General features: G+C 41.3%; 1 non-coding gene across 1 annotated transcript; it reads right to left on the bottom strand.

The window, feature by feature from the left end:
• Nucleotides 1-22,836: 22,836 nt before the first annotated feature.
• LOC138884462 (small nucleolar RNA R71) lies at nucleotides 22,837-22,943 on the bottom strand. The gene has a single exon (XR_011404655.1). It is a non-coding gene; the product is annotated as a small nucleolar RNA R71 (small nucleolar RNA).
• Between the last annotated feature and the right edge of the window lie 1,760 nt (nucleotides 22,944-24,703).

Here is a 24,703-nt window from a genome sequence, read left to right as displayed (position 1 = left end):
TTGGAGTCAACTCCGGAGGTATACAAGATCAAATGTCGGAGACACTTTATGGGTTGTAACTGTATGTTGTGTGCGGTCAAGAAGGAAACAAGGTTGTGGAAAGTGGGTAAATATATTAGCACCTACAGATGTGAAATGGACACATTTAATGAGAATCACTTCAACTTGGATGTAGACTTAATTTCTCTTGTCTTGATTCCACACTTGGAAGTGTCCATTAGGTACAAGATCAAAGAGTGTATTAGATCCGTCCACCAGAAATATGGGTATACTATAACAAAAAGAAAGGCATATTTCAGGCGCAAACGTGCATTTAAAATTATTTATGGTGACTGGGATAAGTCATTTTCATCTCTACCCAAGTACATGGCCGCACTGAAACACTTTAACCCAGGGACTAATGTTGAATGGAGGATTGAGCGGAGTCTGAGAATACCGGAATATATATATTTAGATACGTGTTCTGGGCATTTAAAACAGCAATTGATGGTTTTGTGCATTGTCGTCCGGTAATTTTCATAGACGATACTCATGTCTATGGAAAGTATGACATCAAGTTGTTGATCGTTGTTGCAATAGATGCCAGTGAACAAATATTTCCACTAGCTTTTGCCATTTGTGCCAATGAAAGCGAAGACGCGTGGACGCTATTTTTGAAACACTTGAAGCAGCACGTTGTCAAATAGCATTCAGGTATTTGTTTAATATCTTATTGGCATGGTAGTATTTTAAGTTCTGTACGGCATTTGCCTGAATGGTAGGAACTCCATGCATACCACCATTACTATGTGAGGAACCTGAAGGCCAATTTCCAGAAGAAATATCCCACCAAGGAATTACATGATTTAATGTGGATGGCTGCAATTGAGCACCAGCACTGCAAATTCAGGAGGCGTATAGAAGCGATTCGGTAGTGAGACGAAAGATCCTATAGTTGGTTGATGGGACATGAGCTTCACAAATGGACATTGCATGTTGATGGTGGTAGACGATGGGGAGCCCTGACTACAAATGTGTCGGATTTATTCAACGGCTTATTGAAGTCTGCATGTGGATTGCCTGTCACTGCCATGGTCCGGATGACATTCAAACAGATGGCTGAGAGGTTTGTTGAAAGACATAGAGCTGCATCAGAATTGATGGACATGGGTGTTCAATTTATACCAATACCGATGAGAAAATTTGAGAAATACAGGAGGCGAGCACATTGGCATTCATATATACAATATGATCACAATCGGGGTATTTTTGAAGTTCGCACCGCTATCTGCCGACACCGAGGGAATAATCTACAAACTGTGAATGAAGCCAGCACGTTGTGTTCATGTGGGAAATGGACCATCTACCACATGTCGTGCGCACATGCCATGAAGTGCTTTCAACAAATTGGTTTAGGGGTAACCAACTATATTGATAGGCAATACAGTGTTACTGCATACGTAAACACATATGGTGGGAAGTTGCAGCCATTGGGTGCTGAGCATTATTAGCCGCCGAACCAATTTAAAATATTGTGTAACAAGGACTATTTGAGCAAGCTGCAAGTGCAAAAGAGAACGCGTATACGGAACCAAATGGATGTTGGTGATACCGTTTATGCGCCTAAATATGGCATATACGCAAACAGGACACGACCGTTGTAATGTCCTTCGGCTGGTTTGGATGGTGGTGGTAATCCAGCTCCTGGTGCAAGTTCGTCTAATGTACCCAACTATCAAGGATACACCTAGTGTTTTGTTTTCGTAATGTTTTTTGTAATAAGTGTCTGTACTTGTTTATGTTGCAAGATGTATCAAATAAAGTTATATTCCACAACCTTGTTACATCTTATTATCTAACATGACCTTTTGAATTGGGATGATGATACCATAGTTCCGACATTCAACTTATTGGTGTTAGTAAAGAAAACCAATATGAAGATTGAAATTTCATAACATAATACTTCAAGAGAAAAAAAAGCACAACAACATTAACTAAAGCAACATACATGAAAATAAAAAATAATAAAAGGATAAATCAAGACAAACACATCCTAGTATAAAGTAAAAAATGGATTAGTACAAACAGGATATCCGTCTCCCGTTTTGTAAAAATGAAAAAAGCTGTTTCGTTTCAGAAAAAGTCAATACGTATAACGCGGTTAAATACTACGTTTTGTGTGTTGTCTTGTCGGTCTGAAAAGCTGACTGACTGCGAAAAAGTTGTTTCATTTCAGAAAAAGTCAATATGTATAGAGCGGTTAAATACTACGTTTTGTGTGTTGTCTTGTCGGTCTGAAAGGTTGACTGACTGCGAAAAAGCTATTTCGTTTCAGAAAAAGTCAATATGTATAGTGCGGTTAAATACTACATTTTGTGTGTTGTCTTGTCGTTCTGAAAAGTTGACCGACTGCGAAAAAGCTGTTTCGTTTTAGAAAAAGTCAATATATATAGCGCGGTTAAATACTACGTTTTGTGTGTTGTCTTGTCAGTCTGAAAAGCTGACCGACTGCGAAAAGTTGTTTCGTTTCAGAAAAAGTCAATATGTATAGCGCGGTTAAATACTACGTTTTGTGTGTTGTCTTGTCGTTCTGAAAAGCTGACTGACTGCGAAAAAGCTATTTTATATCAGAAAGAATCTTTAACACGCCAAGCATATCGCGGTTAAGTACTACGTTTTACTTGAATATATATAGTGCGGTTAAGTACTACGTTTTCTGTGTTGCCTTGCCTATAAATAACGGCCGTATTCTAGTTATTTTCTGCGCTTAACAATAACCAATAGCAAATATTTCCAAAAAAGCAAGGGTTTTTTTACGCTTTAACAAATGTCTAAACCCCATTATGTACCAAGGTGCGAGTGCGGCAAAAAATGCATGATGAATGACTATTGGGATGATGGTGAAGCTGGACGCCGGTACAGGATGTGTATGAACAAGTTTTATAGGGTTCCCGACGAACCTGTTTGTAATTTTGATGTATGGATTGATGAACCCTGTCAGCAGGAATACTAAAAAGAAAAGTTGCAGCATTTTCATTATTTGACCATAAAACAGTGGGAATATGAACGACAATACAAATGAGAAGTTACGGAGTTGAAGAGAAACTCAAAGAGGTGGAAGAAGAAAAAAATAAGCTGGAAGAAAATTTTAAGTGTTGGGAGCAGAGAATACTAGGCGATGGTGACTAAACAATGACATGTACGTGTTGAGCGTAGTAGTGTATCTTTATGTTTTTCATGTCATGTGTTTTCATTAGTTGTACTGAATTTAAGATATGTTAAGTTTCTATGTTTGTGTTTGTGTTGTAGTTTTAATTTAAAGAAGAAATGGGGTAATAAAAACATAATGCGCATATTATGTAAGCATAAAAAATTGTTGTTATTATTTACATAAAATACAAAAAAAGAAAATCAATGAGTCCCACAACCCTTGTGCTTCAATGCAGCCGCTGGCCTGAAATGCATCCCCTCCCGCCCGGATATACTATCAGGATCATCCTCATCACGTCGCCTATTTATATGAGGATGCGCTGCCGCATGATTGTCAACTGGGCTGACAGGGTCAGTAGAAGGGGTCGTCGGTCCATCAGCAACATACAAAACAATAAGTAAGCTCTAAGCTCAGTATATGAAAATGTATATTAGTAATATACGTGTTAAGTCAAAAACATTTTCTTATCATGGTCTCGTAGGGCTCCTGAATATAAGCATCTGTGGTGTCCTCAGCATCGCACAAAGTGGCCTCCGTGACGGGCTGGGATGAAGCCTTAATAAGAAAATTAAAAATTAATTTATGGCGAATCAATATAAAGATTGAAAAAAAAAATTAAAATTTAATTGTAATACAAACATACCTGCGCCTGTGATAGATCCACAGCACCCGACGACGATGAGACAAAACTCAACCTGTGCCCACCATCCACGTCTCGGGTCGGCCGATCCTCAACTGAGGTCGATGAGCCTGAAAAGAACTGCTCCCAATCTCCGGTGAAGTTCTTGCCCGTAATCAACAATGGCTCTGACCGGGTCACTTGCGATGCTGGCAGCGCCAGCTGAAGGCTGTACGACGGCATGTTGCTGGGATGCTTGTCTGGCTGAGGAATGTCACTCGGCAGATCAGCTCCAACCTCCTCATCAGGTGCCTCAACGCCCCCTTGCTGGGACCACCTCCTCGTCGGCCCCCACGACCCCGTGGGGCACCCCTGCCTCGTGGGCCAACCCTGCCTCGTCCCCGTCCTCTCAGGCGTATGACAGGCCTACCCCGATGGTAGTGCTCTGGTGCCACATAATCAGGGTCGTGATCTAAGCGCACGTCCTCTCTAACTCGCTGCAGTGTCCGGGCAGCTAGCTTTGTCAGCTGCTGGCCATACTCCTGTAAAGCGACCACAGGATCGCCGGCATGTTGCTGCATTTGCAGTCCTAACTGGTGGAATAAATGTAGACCAATAGCCTGCACAACATGTAAAATATTAATTACAGAACGCTATATCACAGTTATAAGTAAGAATACCAAATAACATACCAGTGCCTCTTGCCTCCCGACGTATGGTCTGTACCAATCGCCAGCTTGATGATTCGGATTCCCGACAAAAAGTGGGGTAATGCGGCGGTACCAGGACATATAGAGCTAAATAGTCGCCATCTGGATTTGTGAAGGTGGGGGCGGAATTAGGTCTTTTCGCCGGTCCCAAGTATGGACCTGCGCCTCTAGCCATGCTAAAAATGCGTCGTTCGCCCTGGAACGATCATCCCGCTGATAATGTGTAACCTCCCATGTAGGCCCCCTCGATATATACTTCGGACGGCCAAACTGGTGAAGTACCCGCTCCGTGGAATGATGCTCCACAATATCGAGGCACATCAGTGGGACGGAAGTTCTCCAAATCAGTCGGTCGGCCGAGTAATAATCGGGCAGGCCACCTATCAAGTCGTCGCTGTATGGCATCCAGATGAACTATCAAATAAGAACATAAAAGTGAGTATGCGCAACACAAGTGAATCTATACCAAGTAAGTTTAGGTACACATTTACTTGTGCGCCCTCCAGCATATCCAACACATCCTTGCAAAGGGGAGATTATGATGAGCAACATAATCTTGTACATATCCACGTCGGAGAACCCACCTCCTATCTAGAGGGAGAAACAGAGGTGGTACATCCGGAGGTAATGGTGGCAGAGGTGGCTGCAACGGTAGGAACTGCTCCCAGGCCCAAACCTAACATATAAAGTTAACGTAAAGTTTAAGATAAATTTTGACTAGATAGAATTAGAAGTAATGAACAAAGTATTTGAATATGTTGTCACCTGCAGAAGCGGCAAAAAACCACATACATCGCTCTGGGTGCCCATGCTCTCCCGGCACAGATGCATGTACATATAAGCGAGAACAACAACATCCTAGTTGTACTGGGGTAAAGCAACTAGCTGCTAAATATGATGTAGAAATCACAAACTCGCTAGATTTACCAAAATGTTCGGGAACAAGACCCCCCCCCCCCCCCAAAAAAAAGAAGGAGCAGCACCAACCTCGTATATCGGTGAATATGTAGATCATCTGTCTCGTCGGTGATGTCGGGGTGCAATATCTCCAAATGCTATTTAATAGTTGTCAAACTCGTACGACTGGCCCCTGAATGTACAACCTCATCCTGTCACCTGAAACTAGTGAGCTACTGCAGCAATTCCAAATACTGCACACGCGCCATATATCTCATACTCTGAGGCAGTGCAACGGACAGTCCATCAACAGGCTTCCCTTACAAAACCTCCACGTCCTGCAGCGTGATGGTGGCCTCACCAATGGGCAGGTGGAAAGTGTGCGTCTTTGGTCGCCACCGCACTATCAAGGCCATGATCAGAGACCAGTCGAGCTGCAGCTGCCCAATCTCAAAAATCCTGTAGAAGCCTGTATCCCGCAGGCGCTGGACTACACGGGGATGGAAATTCCTGCCCCTCATAAAGTCCCACAAGTCATCCACTCTCCTGGCATAGAGAGGCTGGACCAGTAGCTCTCCCTCCCATACGTAGGCGGACCTATGATCGCCCTGTAACACTAATAGCTTATCGGAAAAAGGTCCAGGATGCACGGGCGGCATGTCCATGTCGTCTACTGTAAATTAAAACAATATTAATTGTGTGTTTGTTTTATAAATTAAATAAATATTTTTTGTAAATTGTAATTGGACAGAGTATATATGTATAGGTTCCAGGCTCGATATTAGAGGCCCAGTAGCACCAAGCTATCCTGAATTCTTATATGTGTCAATATTTTTATAATTTTGTGTGTTTGTTTTGTAAATTAAATAATTAATTTTTGTTAATTGTAATTGGAGTATATATCTATGGGCTCCAGACTCGATATTTGAGGCACAGTAGCACCAAGCTATCCTGAATTCTTATATGTGTCAATATTTTTATAATTTTGTGTGTTTGTTTTGTAAATTAAATAATTAATTTTTGAAAATTGTAATTGGACAAAGTATATATCTATGGGTTCCGGGCTCGATATTTGAGGCCCAGTAGCATTAAGCTATCATGAATTCTTATGTGTGTCAATTTCAATATTTTTCATAATTTTGTGTGTTTGTTTTATAAATTAAATAATTAATTTTTCAAAATTATAATTGGACAGAGTATATACCTATGGGTTCCAGGCTCGATATTTGAGGCTCAGTAGCACCAAGCTATCCTGAATTCTTATGTGTGTCAATTTCAATGTTTTTCATAATTTTGTGTGTTTGTTTTACAAACTAAATAATTTATTATTCTAAATTTTAAGTGGACAGAGTTTGTGTTTGATCTATCAATATAATAGATACTTAAACTACAGGGAATCTATGCTAAAAGGCTCTATATTTTACTACGCTAAAAGGGCACGAGTCTTTAAGCAAATAAATAATCTAAATTAAATAAAAATAACAAATATATTTTAACAACATAACATTCACGAAATTACATATAAAACAGTAAAAGAAATTTATGAACATTTTTATTAACAAAAAAAATGATTTCTCAATTTTTAAAATACTAATATCTTAATCCGGATAAAAAATGACATACTAGTTTAATCGCAAACAAAACACAATAAAACATGGAAACACATTCAAGACAACTAATATGCATTATTATACGAGTTTCGACATAAACTAAATTAGAATACCTCGATTTTTGTTTTTCGAAAAGTCGATAAATTAAAATTTTGAGCCCGAAACGAGGAAACCACAACAATAGAAGGCTTGGGTAGGATGTGGGACCTACAATCTTATCTTTTTGTGTGACAGGTGGGGTCTACTCGGATTTTTTGGATAAAAATAGGGGGCATCGCAGCTTGTTTTTTTAAAAATAGGGGAAGAAGGGTCTGTGGATCGTGGGTGGGGAAGAAGAAGTGGCCGTATTTATCCATGTATAGCATGGTATATAACTACGCTATATATCTATAGTGAAGTTATATAATGCGCTATACATATCTGTCACATCATGTCAGCATAACGTTGTTTATTCATGCGCTATACCTATATAGCGCGATTTTACACTGCGTTATACTTTAACGGGCAAAATATCGTTAAAATATAGCGTAGTGTAAAACCGCCTTATATATAGAAATGTAACTTTTTTTAGATTTAAAAACGTATTTTGAGTCAAAATACACATGTGTACGGTGAAATCAGGAAGACCAATTTCTCATTGGTAAAGTACTTCAAGAGATCGCCTCGGAGGCTCGAGACCTCGATCCAGATACTTTCCTTGAGATCTGTCGACACCTGGCCCGGGGATAATGTTGGCCGAGACCCCGACGAGCATAGGAAGCTTTCGAAGAATGCATCCGGGACCGGTCAAGTCTACCAGGGCAGTCTAACGCCGGTCTACGTCTACATCACGAAGCTAGTTAGCTGTTCCATCCCGCTTCCTTTATCATTTAACGTAATTTGTGCTAAGTTTGGATTCCCCTCTCTTATAAAAAGGGAACCATTGGCACTCTGTAAGCAAGTTGCTCCAACTATTCCACACAAGATCAATAACAACTCTCTCTCTTTTTTCTCTCTAAATTACACACTCGAGACTACCGCTTTCGTTTATTACTTTCATATTTATTCTTCATTTAATGCTTGATATTGACCATAAAGAGCCTCATTTAATTATATTATAACTATTATTCCCTTCCCGGTTACCCCCGATAGCTCAATTTCGAGCCCAGGCATAGACCTCGACCTCGAGGCCCCTCATCGATCAGTCTGAGGCTCGGATATCAAGCCCCCTGGTTTGATATAACTCTGTTTTAGCTCATATTTCATCGTTAAACTTCACGTATCTAGCATCAACTGAACAACTAGCATAAAAATAGATCACGTATTTTTAGAGTCCCATTAACAAATTTAATTGTTATTACCATTTTCACGGTAAACAGTTTGGCGCCCACCAGGGGGTTAAAAATAATAGTGATTATTTTCTTGTTGGTTTCGTTACACAACACAAGTTATCTTTCACACTTTTTCTTGTCCAAGACCTTTTGATTTCAGGTCAAAATGTCTGGCTCAGTAAACAAAGTCGAGAATAACAACCTTGAAAATCACAGGGAAAACAGTATGGTTGTTCCAGTTATTGGCGCGCCACTGCAGAACCCCGATAACGTGTCCGGACCGATTCCAGCGGATGCGGATTCGCAGGACACACAGCAGGTCGACGAAACCTCACACACCGACAGAACATACGACATGGAGACCAATAGGAAGCCCAAAAGACCCCAGCTCGGGAAGAACAAGAAGTTAGTCTTTATGTTATTTTCGAAATGTTGTAGACACAATAGTTGGCTATCGCTCAGTTGCAAAGTCACCCCAAGACTCTTAGCACAGCAGTACTGAAAATAGCTCCCCCAGCCGAACAGTTACCCGAGAGATCGAGCAATAATGGATCGATAGCCGACCCTGCCATAGTAAAAATGCTTGAGGATCTCACCAAAAGGATCAAATCGGGCGAGAAAATAATAGCAGCCAATGACAAGAAGGGCGAGACCTACAACTCTAGGGTCGACCAGATCCCGGGTGCACCCCCGATTTTCAAGGGTGTGGATTCGAAGAAGTTCATACAAAGGTCGTTCCCCGAAGAAGCGGCCCCAAAACCCATCCCAAAAATTCAGAATGCCGGAACTCCCTAAGTACAACGGGACCATAGACCCTAATGAACACGTTACTTCCTACATCTGTGTGGTAAAAGGCAACGATATAAAGAATGACGAGATCGAGTTCGTATTGTTGAAAAAATTCAGGAAAACACTCTCGAAGGGGGCTATGATGTGGTATCACAACTTAGCTCCTAACTCCATAGATTCATTCGCCATGCTAGCATACTTCTTCGTAAAGGCACATGTCGGTGCCATCAAAGTAGCAATAAGGAAGTCCAACGTTTTTAAAATCAAGCAAAGGGAGAACGAGATGCTACGGAATTCGTTTCTCGCTTTCAGATAGAACGGATGGAGCTACAACCAGTCTCCGATGACTGGGCAGTGCAGGCCTTCACTCAAGGTCTGAACGAATGAAGCTCGGTGGCTTCAAAATAGCTGAAACAGAACCTGATCGAGAACCCAATTGTGACCTGGTCAGACGTCCACAACCGATATCAGTCGAAGATCAAGACCGAGGATGACCATTTGGGAGCCCATTCGGGCTCAGTATACCCAAGCAGGCTCCTGGAAAAAGAACCAAAACCAAACAAATAAAGGTATCAGCCGTACCTCGAAGATAGGAGGAACGCTCCGAGGTGCAACCTACCTCGCAATGATCGGAGAGTGGTTCGAGGATAGGATCCTTGAGGGCTCATCAGCAGATCCAGGTTCGATCAGAACGTAGTGCCAACGGGTGCGCATCACTTGTCAGAATACAACTTCAACGTCGATGTGTCGGACATCGTGTTCGCCATCACTAAAATTAGAGACGCCAAGTGGCCCAAGCCTATACAGTTGGATCCTTCGCCAAGGAATTACAACTTAGTAGGCAAATTTCATAACACGCACTGCCACAGGACCAAGGATTGTCATCATCTATGAGAAGAGGTAGCTCGACTGCTTAACAAAAGGCATATCCGGGAATTCCTTAGCGATCGAGCCCAAAATCAGTTCGGGGAGAGGGAGGCAACCAAGAAGAGCGAGGCAAATGAGCCACAACATGTCATCCACATGATCATGGGGGGCGTCGATGCCCCGCAGGAACCCGTAATGAAAAGAACAAAAATATCCATCACCAGAGAAAAGCGTATCCGGGGATATATTTCCGAGGACTCCCTCACATTCAGCAAAGAAGACACCAAGACCTTGTCTCAACCTCACAATGATGCACTGGTAATCTCCTTCCTTGTAAATTCTTTTCAAATAAAACGTGTACTAGTAGATCCAGGTAGCTCGGCCAATATGTTCAGGTCGAGGGTGATAGAGCTGCCTGGATTGCTCAACCAAATCGTGCCCGCCACTTGAGTCCTCAACGGATTCAACATGGCAAGTGAAACAACGAAAGGAGAAATCATCCTTCCAGTCACTGTGGCCGGCACGACCCAAGTCGCCAAATTCCATGTCATCGAAGGAGACATGAGGTATAACGCCTTATTCAGACGGCCGTGGATACACTGCATGAGAGCGGTACCGTCCACCCTTCACCAGATAATGAAATTCCTAACAAAGGACGGAAATAAAACCGTCTACGGGGAACAGCATGTGGCGAGGGAAATGTTCGCAATACACGACGTGGAACGAACGCCCGTACCTCTGCCCTCGAATAAACCAAAGGGAAATCGGGCCTCACCCTCGATCAAACTTGATGAAACGAAGTAAAGGACCATATCGCGTCCTCACCTCGGGCGATTGAAATAAATCAACCCTCGCGATTGTAGCGTATCAATCCTCGAGGCGTCGCCAGCATATCTCACTTCAAGGTACGACCATCTCCCTTTTTATTTCAAATTTAAGACTAACCCTTATGCAGGCACTCGATCAGAGCGGTCAAAACACTAACCCTGATCGAAGACCTTAAGGTTCTAAAAGCACCCGTTGCACTTTTTTCCTTCGATCGAGTTTTTATCCCAAAAGAAGGGTTTTACCGGCAAGGTTTTTAACGAGGCAACGTCTGTGTGCTACCTAAAGGAAACTCAACAAATGCTCAAAACTTATTTTGCAATCAACTTTGAACGCTGGGAGGCATTCCCCCAGGAAGCCACCCGCTCGGAAAAATCATAAAACGCCAAGTAGGGTCCCTGTAGGAAAGTGATGTACCGGGCCAAACGGTCAAACGAACTGTGTCCATATAGTCGGGCTCCCGTCGGCGAATACGTGTACTATTGTACCGAATAATCAAATAATATCTTTTATCAAGATACCTTCGCAAGATAAGGTAACAATTCCTCTGCCGGAAACGTCCCGAACACTCGGGGATTGGCATCGGCAATTCAACACTTAGACGACCTCCGGGCCGAAACTCCGAAATCCTAAAGCCTTCAGGTAAGGCAACGCGGAAATCACTAAAGCATTTCCAACATCGAAGGTACCTCGAGTACTCGGGGACTAACGTCAAAAGATCGAAAGAGAAACACACGGCCTCAAGGGTCGAAACTCTATGCTTGTAAGCCCTCAATGAGGTAACTCCGAACTCACGAGTAATGATCTTCGAGCCTAAGCAAACTCGATGACTCGGAGACTATCGTCAGTCGCCACTCGCTAAAAAACCCAAGGTCGTAAGACCCCGAGCGGGCAAACTCGGTCTAGCAAGATCTATTTTACATGACAACAAAAAACTATAAGACATCAATAGGTATGAAAAAACTGTAAGACCTCAACAGACATGAAAAAAATGTAAGACCTCAACAGGCATGAAAAAACTATAAGACCTCAACAGCATGACAAAACTGTAAGACCTCAATGGCATGACAAAACTCGGTCTACCACGCTCGGGATAAAAAATGGCTCTGGCCAAACACAAATGACTACGGTCAATACGGCTGCACCAACCAAATTAACGCGACTTAGGGATGCTCGACCGTCGCTACAAAATCACACGCCATTACTTCGAATATACTTCGAAAAGAACTAGTTAAAACAGGCTACCCTCGATGGGCAAATGAGCTTCGACCATGTCAGCTCTAAATCACAAGGCTTCGAGCTACTCAACCTACGAGCTAAACCTTCCGAGGTGATCGAACATCGCTGCTAACGACTTGAAATCGAGGTTCTTCCTGAACCGACGACGGGTCAAGCAAAATTATTTCAAAAAGTCCTTAACGAGAGGAAAACAAAGCCTACATATACCTAAGGGCAAAAGCATAAGAGCCATTGTCTCCAGCCAAACGAGCTTTAGGGCCACACACTAAAAGGCTGCAATGACCAAAAGCGTAAGAGCCACTATCGCCAGCTTAAAATTCAAAAACTTGAGGGTCAAAGTGAGATCGAGTCATAACCCGATTCGGAGATCGGATCTAAAATAGTTAACTATACAAGCCTAAGGGCATAGCGTAAGAGCCATTGTCGCCAGCCATATGAGCCTCCAGGCCACATACTAAAAGGTCGCTTCAACCCAAGGCGTAAGAGACATTGTCGCTAGCCCCAAAAACAACTTGAGGGTCAAGTGAGCTCAAGTAGCAACCCGACTCGAGACTGAACCCAAAATAGTTAAAGTACAAATGCCCAAGGGCAAGGCGTAAGAGCCATTGTTGCCCCCCCCCCCATGCAGACACAAAGGCTTGAGGATCAAATAGGCTCGAGTCAAATGTTGACTCGGAGACTGAACCCAAAATAGTTAAGCAAGGCATAAGAGCTCTAACGCCAGCTTGCACTAAAGGCCGCATCAATCGAGCGCGTAAGAGCCTTCGGGCCTACCTTATGAGCTCCAGGGCCATATCACAAATCTAAGGATTATAACCAACTCTAGAACCAATCTGCCTAGTCGAGAGCAAAGTAGAAAGGGGTACAAAGGAAAGAAAACCTCGAGTTCTTTGTTATTTACAAAATGTGAAAAGATACATCCCCCATCTACAAACTCGAAGGTATCGCATGCGAAACGGCAAAGTTTATGCCCCATCCCGGAGGGCTATGACCTATCAGCCTCATCTTCACTCTCCTCAACATCAGGCAGGAGTGATCGAGCATCACGCTCGCCCTCCTCGCTCGAGCCAGCTCTTCTGGAAGAACAAAACTCCTAACGCCGATCTCTTCAAGTACCCTTCTTTAGGATCTGCAACGAGCAAACTCTTTGATCCTCTCTTTACGATCGAGAATCCTCTTCAACTCGGCTTGGGCATCGGTAACATCCTTCAAATGATTCGCCATCTCCTAGTTAGCCTAAGTGTAGCTCAGTGCTGCCTCATCCCGAGCATCAACGATCTCAGCCCCGACCTTCAAAAATTCGGGTTCAAGCTTCGTGATCATATCCGCTTAGACTGAAGTGTTATCGCGAACCAAGCGGGGTTGGGTCTTGAAGGCAGGAACTTTAGCCAAGACGCCTTTTCTTTTCCGAAGTTTGAGCCTGCGCCTGAGCCCTTGGCTCGTCACAGTCATCCCTGACTCGGTCGTCTTCACCTCTAAAGGACTCCAGAGCCTCCATCTTTTTCTGCAAATGGGATAGGCGAAAGGTTAACCCAAAAGATTGAGAAGCGAAACGCGTACCCGCCTGGGATGAGAAATTACCTGCCCCATCTGGTAGCTCTCGTAATTCAAGCTCCGGTATGCCTCATATCGCCAGTGCATCAACTCAACTTCCTTCTCCTCGCAAAGGATCCTAAGGGACATACCCTCATCCAGAGCCCTCCAGAACCTAGCTCAACAACGAAGCAGTCCAAACTCAAGCTTGTCAGAGGCCCACAGAAGAAAACTCAGTAAGAAGTATAAGGTAAAAGCAAGGAAGGAACGGCGCCACGCTCACCATGGTAATTTGCTTCCCGGCTGTCCCTGGACAAAGCTCGCCACTTGTGCCCCTCGAAGGACGAGTGGGCCTCCAAATCCTCGGGCCAAGCCTTGCAGGTCAAGGACGTCTCTCGATGCCCGTTGAACCACTACAAAAGAAGGGAGGAAGACACAGCCACTAAATCCCCTCTTGCCATAGGCAGAACTGGTAAAGCACGGGGCGCTCCACCTAAAAGTATAGCTCCATTATCCAATAAGTAATACGGGCTCCCAAGGTATAATGCCAGCAGTCAGCACCCGGGCGAAGCAACTCGTCCATACTCGGTCTCTGTTGTCCTCAATGACAGGAACGAAGGGCGTAATCAACCAACACCATGAAGTCAGCAGACCCCGATGATCCCGAAGATCGGGGGAGGAGCTCTCCCCCCTATCGGATAAACCCCGACATAGCTGCCATAGCGGTCGCAACGTTGAAGAACTCAAAGGCCAAAATATGTACAGACGTGTTAATACCGAAAACATAGCGCGGAAAAAAAATGGCAACTGCTTAAAATGGGGTAACCCCTAAGAAGGCAGAAACAGCCTCACATTATATGTGGGAAAGGCGGCGGCGACTTGCCTACCTCAAAATCGGTTGGGAACGCTAATCAATAACATTCTCTCTAGTCCCAAGGCGGTACCCGATCTCAAGGACCTCCGTCAAGGTAAGGCTGCGCTCCAAGGAGCCGACAACGCCTTTGCCAACACAAGGGTGGCATCCGATTTCGAGGATTTCCATCAAAGGGAACCAGACTCTGAAAAAATGAACGTCTTTTGAACGTCACCCCTATGGAACTGCCTCCGGGTGCCGTCCAAGGTCGGACAAACCCTCTTTCAGAATCTATATACAGCACCATAAGTCTATTCACACTAAAATGCGCTTCCGGGTAGTCTGAGTACAAGCAAGTCTTCGCTCGGAGACTATTTTCAAGAGATCAAAAGCAGCCCCCGCCCACGGGTCCCCAAGCAAATTTCTTCTCAAAAGTTATTACGAAACTCAACTGGTAAGTCACGACTCCGAGGCCCAAGACATTATTCTCATTTTTGGGCAAATTCAGGGTCCTGGCGGCCCGATTTTATCGGCCTTATTTCGGGTTCAATCCAAGGAATCACAAAAGACCCCGTGCGAAGCCGTTTTCATCAACTGAAGGCCGGAAGGAATACTCACATCCGGGTTCAGTATTAGAAACAACAAATAGGATCATGCATTCGGAGTCTCCGCAAAGATGAAGAAATACGGCAAGTATCAAAGGCAAGAGTCAAGAAAATATCTTTGTATTCATAAACGATTGCTTACAACGGCCCTCGGGGGGTTCTTACATATGATTATAAAAGACTGCAAGGGAATCCTTACACAGGAACAAAGAAGCGGAAGGGTGTACATACAACAAAAGCCTAAGAATCTAGCCTATTCCCAAAAGCACGTCCTCAATATCGGCATCACCTCCTCAGGCGCGCGACCTCAAAGAAAATATCTTCCAAGACCAATCCCTTCGGGAGTCTCATCTCGACCCTCCCGGAATGGCATCTTCAAAAAGGAAGACATAAAAGAGGAAAGCGATGGAGAAGAGCAAAGTGACGAAGGAGAAGCCGAAAGGAGACAAGAAGTGGCTGGGTAAAAAATTTGGCTGGTACGAGCTCCGCCAGTGTTATTGTTATAAAGTCACTTCTTGAGACGTTGCCTCGGCCTGGGAAGCGACAGTTAGTATAAAGCGCCACCATACCCCAAGGAATCCAAATGGGGTGTAATGCGCCAAGCCAAGGAAGGAGGGTGAGCAACGGTGTATAATCCAAGCCCCCTCTTGAGCAGCGGTGTATAATCCAAATACTTCTTCGGGTCGGAGGAAATCGGTCCACTGTTTCATCTCCCCGAACTAGCGGAGACAACAATAATAACAACAACAACAACAACAATAACAATAACAATAACATCAAGGCAGCACAGCTTCGTCCGACCAAAGAAGATCTAGGAGACAGGCTGTAGCACGCTTGACGTCGCCATAAATTCTTGAGGCCATGGGCCTCAAACATAGTAAAACAGCAAAGAATAAAGATAGCAAGAAAGGAGGAAAGGATAGTTATCGGAGGATGCTTGGATAAAAACTGGTCACAAAAGGCCCCATTTATAGAAGAGAAGGACAAAATAACCGACGGCGCCATTATCGCCCTTGAAAAACGTAACGACAGGCGCATTCAATGCGTTCATGGGAGCCGAATCAACGGCAACATTATGACCCCGAAAAACAACAAATCACGACATGTCGAAATGGCCCTAAAAAAGACATCTATATGGGAGCCATAGAGTGGGGTGTCAAAATCGTTTCTTGTCGCTTCTCTCTAAGAAACGCGGAGACTATCTGTGTACGGCGAAATCAAAGGGACCAAATTCTCATTGGTAAAGTACTTCAGGAGATCGCCACGAAGGCTCGAGACCTCTAGCCGGATACTTCCCTCGAGATCTGTCGACACCCGGCCCGGGGATGATGTTGACCGAGACCCCGACGAGCATAGGAGGCTTCCGAAGAATGCATCCAGGACCGGTCAAGTCTACCAAGGCAGTCTAACGCCAGTCTACGTCTACATCACGAAGCTAGTTAGTTGTCCCATCCCGCTTCCTTTATCATTTAACGTATCTTATACTAAGTTTGGATTCCCCTCTCTTGTAAAAGGGGAACTATTGGCACTCTGTAAACAAGTTGCTCCAACTACTCCACACAAGATCAATAACAACTCTCTCTCTCTCTCTCTCTCTCTCTCTCTCTCTCTCTCTCTCTCTCTATCTTTTCTCTCTAAATTACACGTTCGAGACTACCGCTTTCGTTTATTGCTTTCATATTTGTTTTTCATTTAATGCTTGATATTGGCCATAAAAAGCCTCTTTTAATTATATTCTAACTGTTATTCCCTTCCCGGTTACCCCCGATAGCTCGAGTTCGAGCCCAGGCATCGACCTCGAGGCCCCTCATCGGTCAATCCGAGGCCCGGATATCAAGCGCCCCGGTTTGATTATAACTCTGTTTTAGCTCATATTTCGTCGTTAAACTTCGCGTATCTAGCATCAACTGATCTAACAACTAGCATAAAAATAGATCACGTATTTTTAGAGTCTCGTTAACAAATTTAATTGTTATTACCATTTTTACGGTAGACAACACAACATTTAGGTTTCGGATTCCCAAATCAGTCATTAACATGACATTTAATATTTCATGAATTATACTTATTAGATTATAAGTTAACAACCTAGTTTTACAACACATCTTGAGGGAAATTAATCAAGTGGCTGATGTGTTAGCTAAATTTGAAAAGAACTATAAATCAATCTAACTTTTTATAACTTCTCAATCCCTTTGTTATAAAAGCTTTTTTTTTTTACTCAATAATTAAAGGAGTACATTCTCTAGAAAAGTCAACACAATTTGGAGTAGTTGAGTTTCTTGTCAAGCTAGTCAGAATATTTGGGAAAGGAAAGTAGAAATGTCAAATTGACAGAAATTGACACTAATCCTCAAAGAAAGAGAGAAGAAGTCAAAGGTGCAAAGTGGGAGTTTGGTTACGCTATTTACGAATTTGGTCAACAGTGGGAAGCTACAACAGAACACTGAACATAAAGCTTGTTTAGGTAGTTCATTGAATAGTTTGGTTATTTCTGTCTTAGGGATTTATTTTTTAAATATACTAGTTTTAGGGTACGCGCGTTGTACGTGTATTCTATACTAATAAATATATATTTTTTTTAAAATCACTTAAATAATAATTTGCTTGAGTTATAAATGAAGATTAAATAAAAAATATATGTTCATGAAAATGTTGAATGTTGATTTTTAGCCGTAATTCTCATTTTGCATTTGTGGCGATCAATTTAATTTTTCTCTACAGCGTAATGTCATATTTATTATGCACAAGTTAAATTCATTTTGGAGTTCAAAGACTAAATTTTGAAAGGAAATTCGCATTATGACTCACATTTTAAGAATAACTTCGTGCATTTTTTCTTGTTATGATTATTATTGCCTTTTTAAAATATCATTTGGTAGATTTTTTTTTTGAATTTACTCTTAAAATAATAATATCATCGTTAAAGACAAATATGGCATAGTTTCGATCTAAAAATGCTTGTGTCGCTAGAAAAATAAAATATACGATAAACAAAATTTCTTTTGAATAAATATTTTAATTGACTTCAAAGTGAGTATTGGTTGTTCATATAGTTTGTTATAAGAAAAGAATTTTTATAAAGTAAAATCTTAATTAATTTAAAGCCACAAATTTTAGACTTTCTATCTAATAAGGAAAGATTTAGTAATTATACTTTTAGTTGTTTTCAATGTCCTAAATATTAGGAAAAATATTAAATGACTACTTTGTCTGGTGTGAGCTCTATTTTTAAAGAGTAAAAAAGGTGAATAACATTTTGCTAAGACCATTCATAATTTAGAAAAGATTTGAATTAGATTTTTAGCTAACTAATTAATTAAAAGATTTAATAATTTATTGTCAACATTAAAGGAAATAATTTACTTCCTTGTTGATTTAAATTATTAATATTGTTCATCTCCAATTTTAAATATTTAACTATAATATAATTTTATCCACTAAAATTCTATTCCTATAGCCTCTAGGCGGAATAATCGATTTGAAAAGGGGTTAAAAATGCAAAGAAACGTAAATCCTTTACTTCTTTCCCTTTCATTTGTTTTTCTTTATTTCCTTATTCTAAAAATTAATATTAGAAAAAATAAACATGGAAGGATTTGTTACCTTCTTAGGGAAGTGTTTATATAAAGTAAAGTTTTAATCGATTTCAAAATGTAGAACTTTCTACATATTCAAATAAGTAATATATTTTAAACCAAAATTTTAGTTGATTTAGAACTCCTAAAAATTAGGACAAAACTTAAATTACAATTTTGTCCTACATAAAATCTACTTTTAGAGGGTAAAGAAGGCGAACGACATTTCACTAAGGGTCTTCGTGCTTTTAATATAGTATATATATATAGATTAACTGTATGAAATTTTTACACTATCAATATACTTTAATATGTTGAGTTATCTTTTTTATTTTGAGGTCATTAATTCAACTTATTAAGATTTCTTACTTATAATTATCTTATAGGTCACTTGATATTGTAAAAAAAAAACTTATCACTGTAAATAATGTACATATTCACAACACTACTAAAAGGTCAAAAAGAATAGAGAAACTGAAAGAAAACATCTTATCTAGTCAACAATTCCATTGGCCATTAGGGCTGCTTGTTGGGGGAATTGGACGGATATTTACGTTTAATGGTTCGATTTATCGGTTATCGACTTTTAAATGTACTAATTTGCTAGGAGGGGCGGATTCAGTTCAATAGCTATGGGTTTCCGTGAACCCAGTATCTTTTGTCTAAAACTTATTTTTGTAGTGAAAAATTCACTAAATGTATAAGAATATTTAGCTTGGAACTTAGTCCGTTCATCTAGTTAGTATTGTATATTAACTCGAAATTTTTGTAGGAACTCATAAACTAAAATCCTGGATCCGCCTCTGCCTGCTAGTCAACTAATACGATATCGGGTGATTCGGTATCGGATTAGTGATAGTAGGCTATAACTATATATTTTGGCTACTATTTGCACTCTAGATTACTGCACTTTACTGATGTTTGGCTGTTAAATGGTGAAAAATTGCTCTGATTGAATACTTTATGCTTTGCAGGAACAATTCCGGGCTACAATGAGTTAAGGAGCGTTATTGAGCTAATATGGAGCGTTGAAGGCCAAGTAAAAGCTTATGGAGTAAATTGGGAGTTCGTTCGAGGATCAAAAGAGGTTACGCACTTAAAAAGAAGAACGAAGAAGAGTGCAGAAAATTGCCCAGGTGCGTGGCCGCGCATTGGGCCGCGCAAGTCAGGCAGAAACTGGCCAAAGTGCACGACCAAATGCGCGGTCACATGTCCAGGTGCGCGGCCGCGCACATCTTGCAAAGAAAATTATTCTAGAGGTAAAATTGTAATTTTAGAGGCGACTTTCCTTGACTTATATAAAGCCCAGCTCGCCCAAAAAGAGGATATCTTAGTTTTTAGATGAACTTTGAAGGCAAGAACAGGGAAGGAGCAAGACGGAAGATTTGGAAACGAGTTTTTATCTTTCTTCTTCCCCTTTTATTATTGGTGATGAATTCTTATATTGTGGTTGTGAAAACAGTTATGAGTAGCTAAACTCCTTATTCTAGGGTTTGATGGAACCTCTTGGAGGATGAATTTTTGTTGCGTTTAATATAAATTTGCCATTGAATTTTCTCTACTTGTTCAACTATGTGATTATTGTGGTTGATTGAAGGGCCCTAATCGGCTATGCCTATTTAGTGTGTATTACTTGAAAAAAGGTACATATTAGATAGTTATTGAACAACATCACTCCTAACGTATATGAGGGATTAATACGGAGGGTTTAAAGGTGGGATTAGGAATAACGGAACCTTGGCGTGATCTTAGTGAGCGGTAAACTAGTGCTAGCTAGCATAGTTCGAAAGAATACGTTTAGTAAATTGTTGTATTGGCTCGGAAGAGAATTACGACACCTAAAGTGTTCATGGTCGATAGAGAATATTTAGGTGAATTTATAGGAGACGCATCAGAGAGGATTCCGAGAAGAGGAGAAATTGTAACCCTAGACCTTTCCAATCTTCTCTACAACATTTGCTTTGTTAGTAGTAAAATTACAGCTTTTTAATTACCTTTTAGTTAGTTAGTAAACACTCAGTTTATTATTCAGTATTTTTGGAAGTTGATTACTTGGATTCTTGCGAAACTAAAGTTGTGATTACTACGTTAATTCCCTATGGGATTCGACTCCGGACTTGTAAATCGGATTATATTTGAAACGACTGCTTAGTCCTTTTTATAAGGCATAGTTAGTTGTGATCAAATTTTGGCGCCGTTGCCGAGGAATCAACGGTGTTACTAATTATGACTGAAAGAATTGTTAAAATTCGTAGTTTATTCAACTTTCTCGACTTGAAATCCATTATATTGAAACTCTAACGTTTGTAGCCTTGTGTGTAACAGGTGCATGCCTAGAAACTCCTCAAAAACTGGTGAATTGTACAAATCATTACCGAAAACTGAGAAAGCTTTCAAAGCACTAAACCGAGCAAACAAGAAAGACAAACAACAACAGAATTCGACAGAATAAATCGAACTAGATATGGGTGACGTGATAGTAAACCCAAACAACAGAAACAATGGGAATGACCCGAACAACCATGGTGTGGCAACTCTTGTGCCAGAAGCAGCCTTGTATGTTTGGGCACAACTATGGGTGTTAATCGGACCGGGCTGACCATTTTTTCAGCCCGCTTCAACCCGGGTCAGCCCGGTACTGTTCCTTATTGCGCGGGCTGGGACGGGTTGGTTGGGGGCGGGTTTTGGATGAACATGTTCTGGTTAACGGTGCACCGAACCCGCTAAGCCCGTGACCCATTAACGGGTTGTTAACGGGCTGTAGCCCGTTATGAGCCTGGTTACCATTGCTAAAAAAAATTTAATTAGTTGGATCGTTGCCAACGGCCAAATTGAGAAATGACCGTTGGGGAACGACCAGATTTTGCAGAAATGGTTATTTCGGCCTCCCCCATTAAAAATATAGCCCTCCCACCCCTAATAATTAAAAAATTACATTTTTAACCTTTTAAAACCTATAAATAGTCCCCCCCCCCTTCTTCTTCATTTTTTCTCACAATTCACTCTCTTGCTAGTTACTACTCTAATTCTCTCTCAATTCTCTCTTGATATTATTATTCTTAAATTCTCAAATCTCAAATTCTCAATTACTTATTATTTCAAGTTTCATCAATTAATTAGTTAAGCCATTACAAAATTATTATTATCAAATATCAAGTATTCAAGTGAAGTGTGGTATCAAGTATCTACTATCAAGTTTCCGTCTATCAATTAACCCTTTGAAAAACTATAAATACACCTCCCCCCCCCACTCTTCTTCATTTCTTCACTCATCTCTCATTTCTCAAACTCAAATTCTCAATCCAAGACTTCAAGTTAAATCATGCCCCATACTTCTAGAGTGCGCTTATATGTTTGGGAACACTTTGATGTGGTAGAAGAAAATGAAGAAGCTCAGAAAGTAAAGTGCAAGAACTATGGTCTAGTCTTAAATCTTCATCCAAAGTGTGGCACAGTCTCTTTAAGGAGGCATATCAAGAGTTGTCTTGAGCGTACTCCAGAAATTCGTATTTAAGTTGATTTGAGACAATTTGTGTTATTTTAAAATTATTAGACATATTTATGCTTAATGTTTAAGTTTGTTAGATTAATTTGAAGTATTATTATGCATGAAAATTTAGTTTTACTCTTTTTTCGTTAATTTACTTGTTAAATGCAAACTTTAATTTTGTAAATAATTTGCCTATTGGTCTTATTAAATAATTTTTGTAGCCTGTTATCCCGAACGGGCCCTAAATAACCCGAAAATTCCCAACCCGCCCCTAGCCTGTTATCCCAGCCCGCTAAACAGCCCGCCCAATAAACGAACGGGCTGGAGTTTTTTCTGTTCAACCCATCCCAGCCTGCCCGATAAACAGGTATAGGCACAACCCACCGCTGAAAATCTGGCAACCGCAATTATAGTCCCTCAGATACAAGCGGAATCATTTCAAATCACAAACAACATGCTACATTTGTTGCAGAACAAGGGACTGTTCTCGGGGTCTTACATTGAAGATCTTGAGCAACATCTGAAACATTTCTTGTCGATATGTGTCACGCAAAGGCAACCAAACGTGACACTGGAAGCACTAAGGCTTTTGTTGTTTCCATTCTCAGTGACTGGAGAGGCTCAAACTTGGCTCAATTCGCTCCCCATAAACTCCATTACCACTTGGGAGGAATTAGTCGACCAACTTTTGAACTAGTTCTACCCACCTAATAAGACTGCCAAACAAGTTGATGAGATATTGAGCTTCAGGCAGAAACCAGCTGAAACATTGCAAGAAACATGGGAGAGGTTCAAATGTATGCTAGTTAAGTGTCCACACCTTGGCATTCCAGATCTGATGTTGAGGCAAAGGTTTTATATGGGATTGGCAGACAGCTTGAAGGCCAATGTTGATGCTTCAACAAGTGACGCATTTTTTAGCAAATCATTCAGGGAATGCAAGGTCTTACTTGATAAAATGGCTCAAAATTCAGGATGGATAACAAGAAATTCTACAATCACTCATGTAGTTCACTCAGTGGTTATGGACCCAAACAACTCCATAGCCGAGAATATCGCCACTTTGATGATGCAAATGAGTATCCTCACCAAGAAGATTGACGAATCAGGCCAGAAGCAGGTACACATAGTTGACACGACTAATGGAGGCATATGTAAACCATGTATTAACCAACCATATGTATGTTCGTGGAGTGGTAAAAGTGACAACCAAAACTATCAAGAAAATATGAACTATATGGGCAACTATGGAGGACAGAGGCAAGGTGGTCAAGATTGGGGGCAGCAGAATCAGCAGTATAGACTAGCACAACAGCAATATAATAATGGCAACAATCCTGGAGCTATGCAACCACATGGTCAAGTTGTGCCTTACCATAGGCAACAATCAGCAAAAGCAGCAACTAGCATATCAACAGCCTCAACAACAACAGATAGTGAGACAAGATGATGGGTTGTGTGAAATTGAAGGACTGCTGCAACAACTGATTGGGTCTAATGGAAAAATGCAAGATAAAGTCGACGCACATGACTCAGCTATAAAAATCATTGAGATTCAATTAGAGAAATTATCCATGGCTCTGAATAATCATCCTCAAGGGACGTTGCCTGCAGATACGCATATCAATCCAAAAAATCAGGGCCCAAAGCAGCTTATGGTAGTGAGTCTAAGAAATGGTAGAGATCTTGATAAAGAGCAAGAAGTTGCTTGCGAAAGCCGACCAACGGAGATACTTATGCCAATACCAATTGAGGTAGATATTTCAACAGGGTTAACAAAGGTAACGGTACAACATGCACCAGCGGAATCAAGTAAAGAAGAAGAGGTTGTGAAGGAGACTGAGTTAGTGCAAGAGAAGGCATTAGAAACAGTGCCCGAGTAGATTCGAACTCAAATCACAGGAAAGAAGTGGCCTCCAGCACCCTTCCCACAGAGATTGGCCAAATATCAGAAGGATGAGAAGTATAAGAAATTCATGGAGATGTAGAAGAAAATCCAGGTGAACATTCCATTAATTTACGCCTTGAAGGAGATGCCTGGTTATGCAAAATGATTAAGGACTTGATGTCTCGTAAGTTCAACTTTAAAGACTTGGCCACGGTTACACTAACTCATACATGTAGTTCTGTCGTGACGAGACCCATAACTAAGAAGTTGTCCGACCGAGGGAGCTTCACAATCCCATGCACAATAGGCAACTATGCTTTTACTAAAGCATTATATGATTTAGGGGCGAGCCTAATATTGATACCCTTGGTTATATATAAAAGGTTAGGCATTGGAAGAGCAAGACCTACATCCATGTTACTATAGCTAGCTGATCGAACGGTGAAGAGACCATCAGGTATACTTGATGATGTACTGGTCCAGGTTAGAAAGTTTGTGTTTCTGGCAGACTTTATCATTCTGGACTGCCGGGTTGACGAGGAGATTCCCATAATTTTGGGAAGTCCATTCTTAGCCACTGGGAGATCTCTAATTTATTATGAAACTGGGAGCTAAAGATGAAACTTAACGCTAAAGAGATAACGTTCAATATGTAGAAATCTATGTGGCGACCCAGTGAGTTTGCTAACTGCTCTCTGAT

Source organism: Nicotiana sylvestris, chromosome 12, assembly GCF_000393655.2.
Source record: "Nicotiana sylvestris chromosome 12, ASM39365v2, whole genome shotgun sequence".
Classification (NCBI taxonomy): domain Eukaryota; kingdom Viridiplantae; phylum Streptophyta; class Magnoliopsida; order Solanales; family Solanaceae; genus Nicotiana; species Nicotiana sylvestris.
Note: the sequence above shows the minus strand (reverse complement) of the source record. Positions and strands in the feature narration are given on the sequence as shown.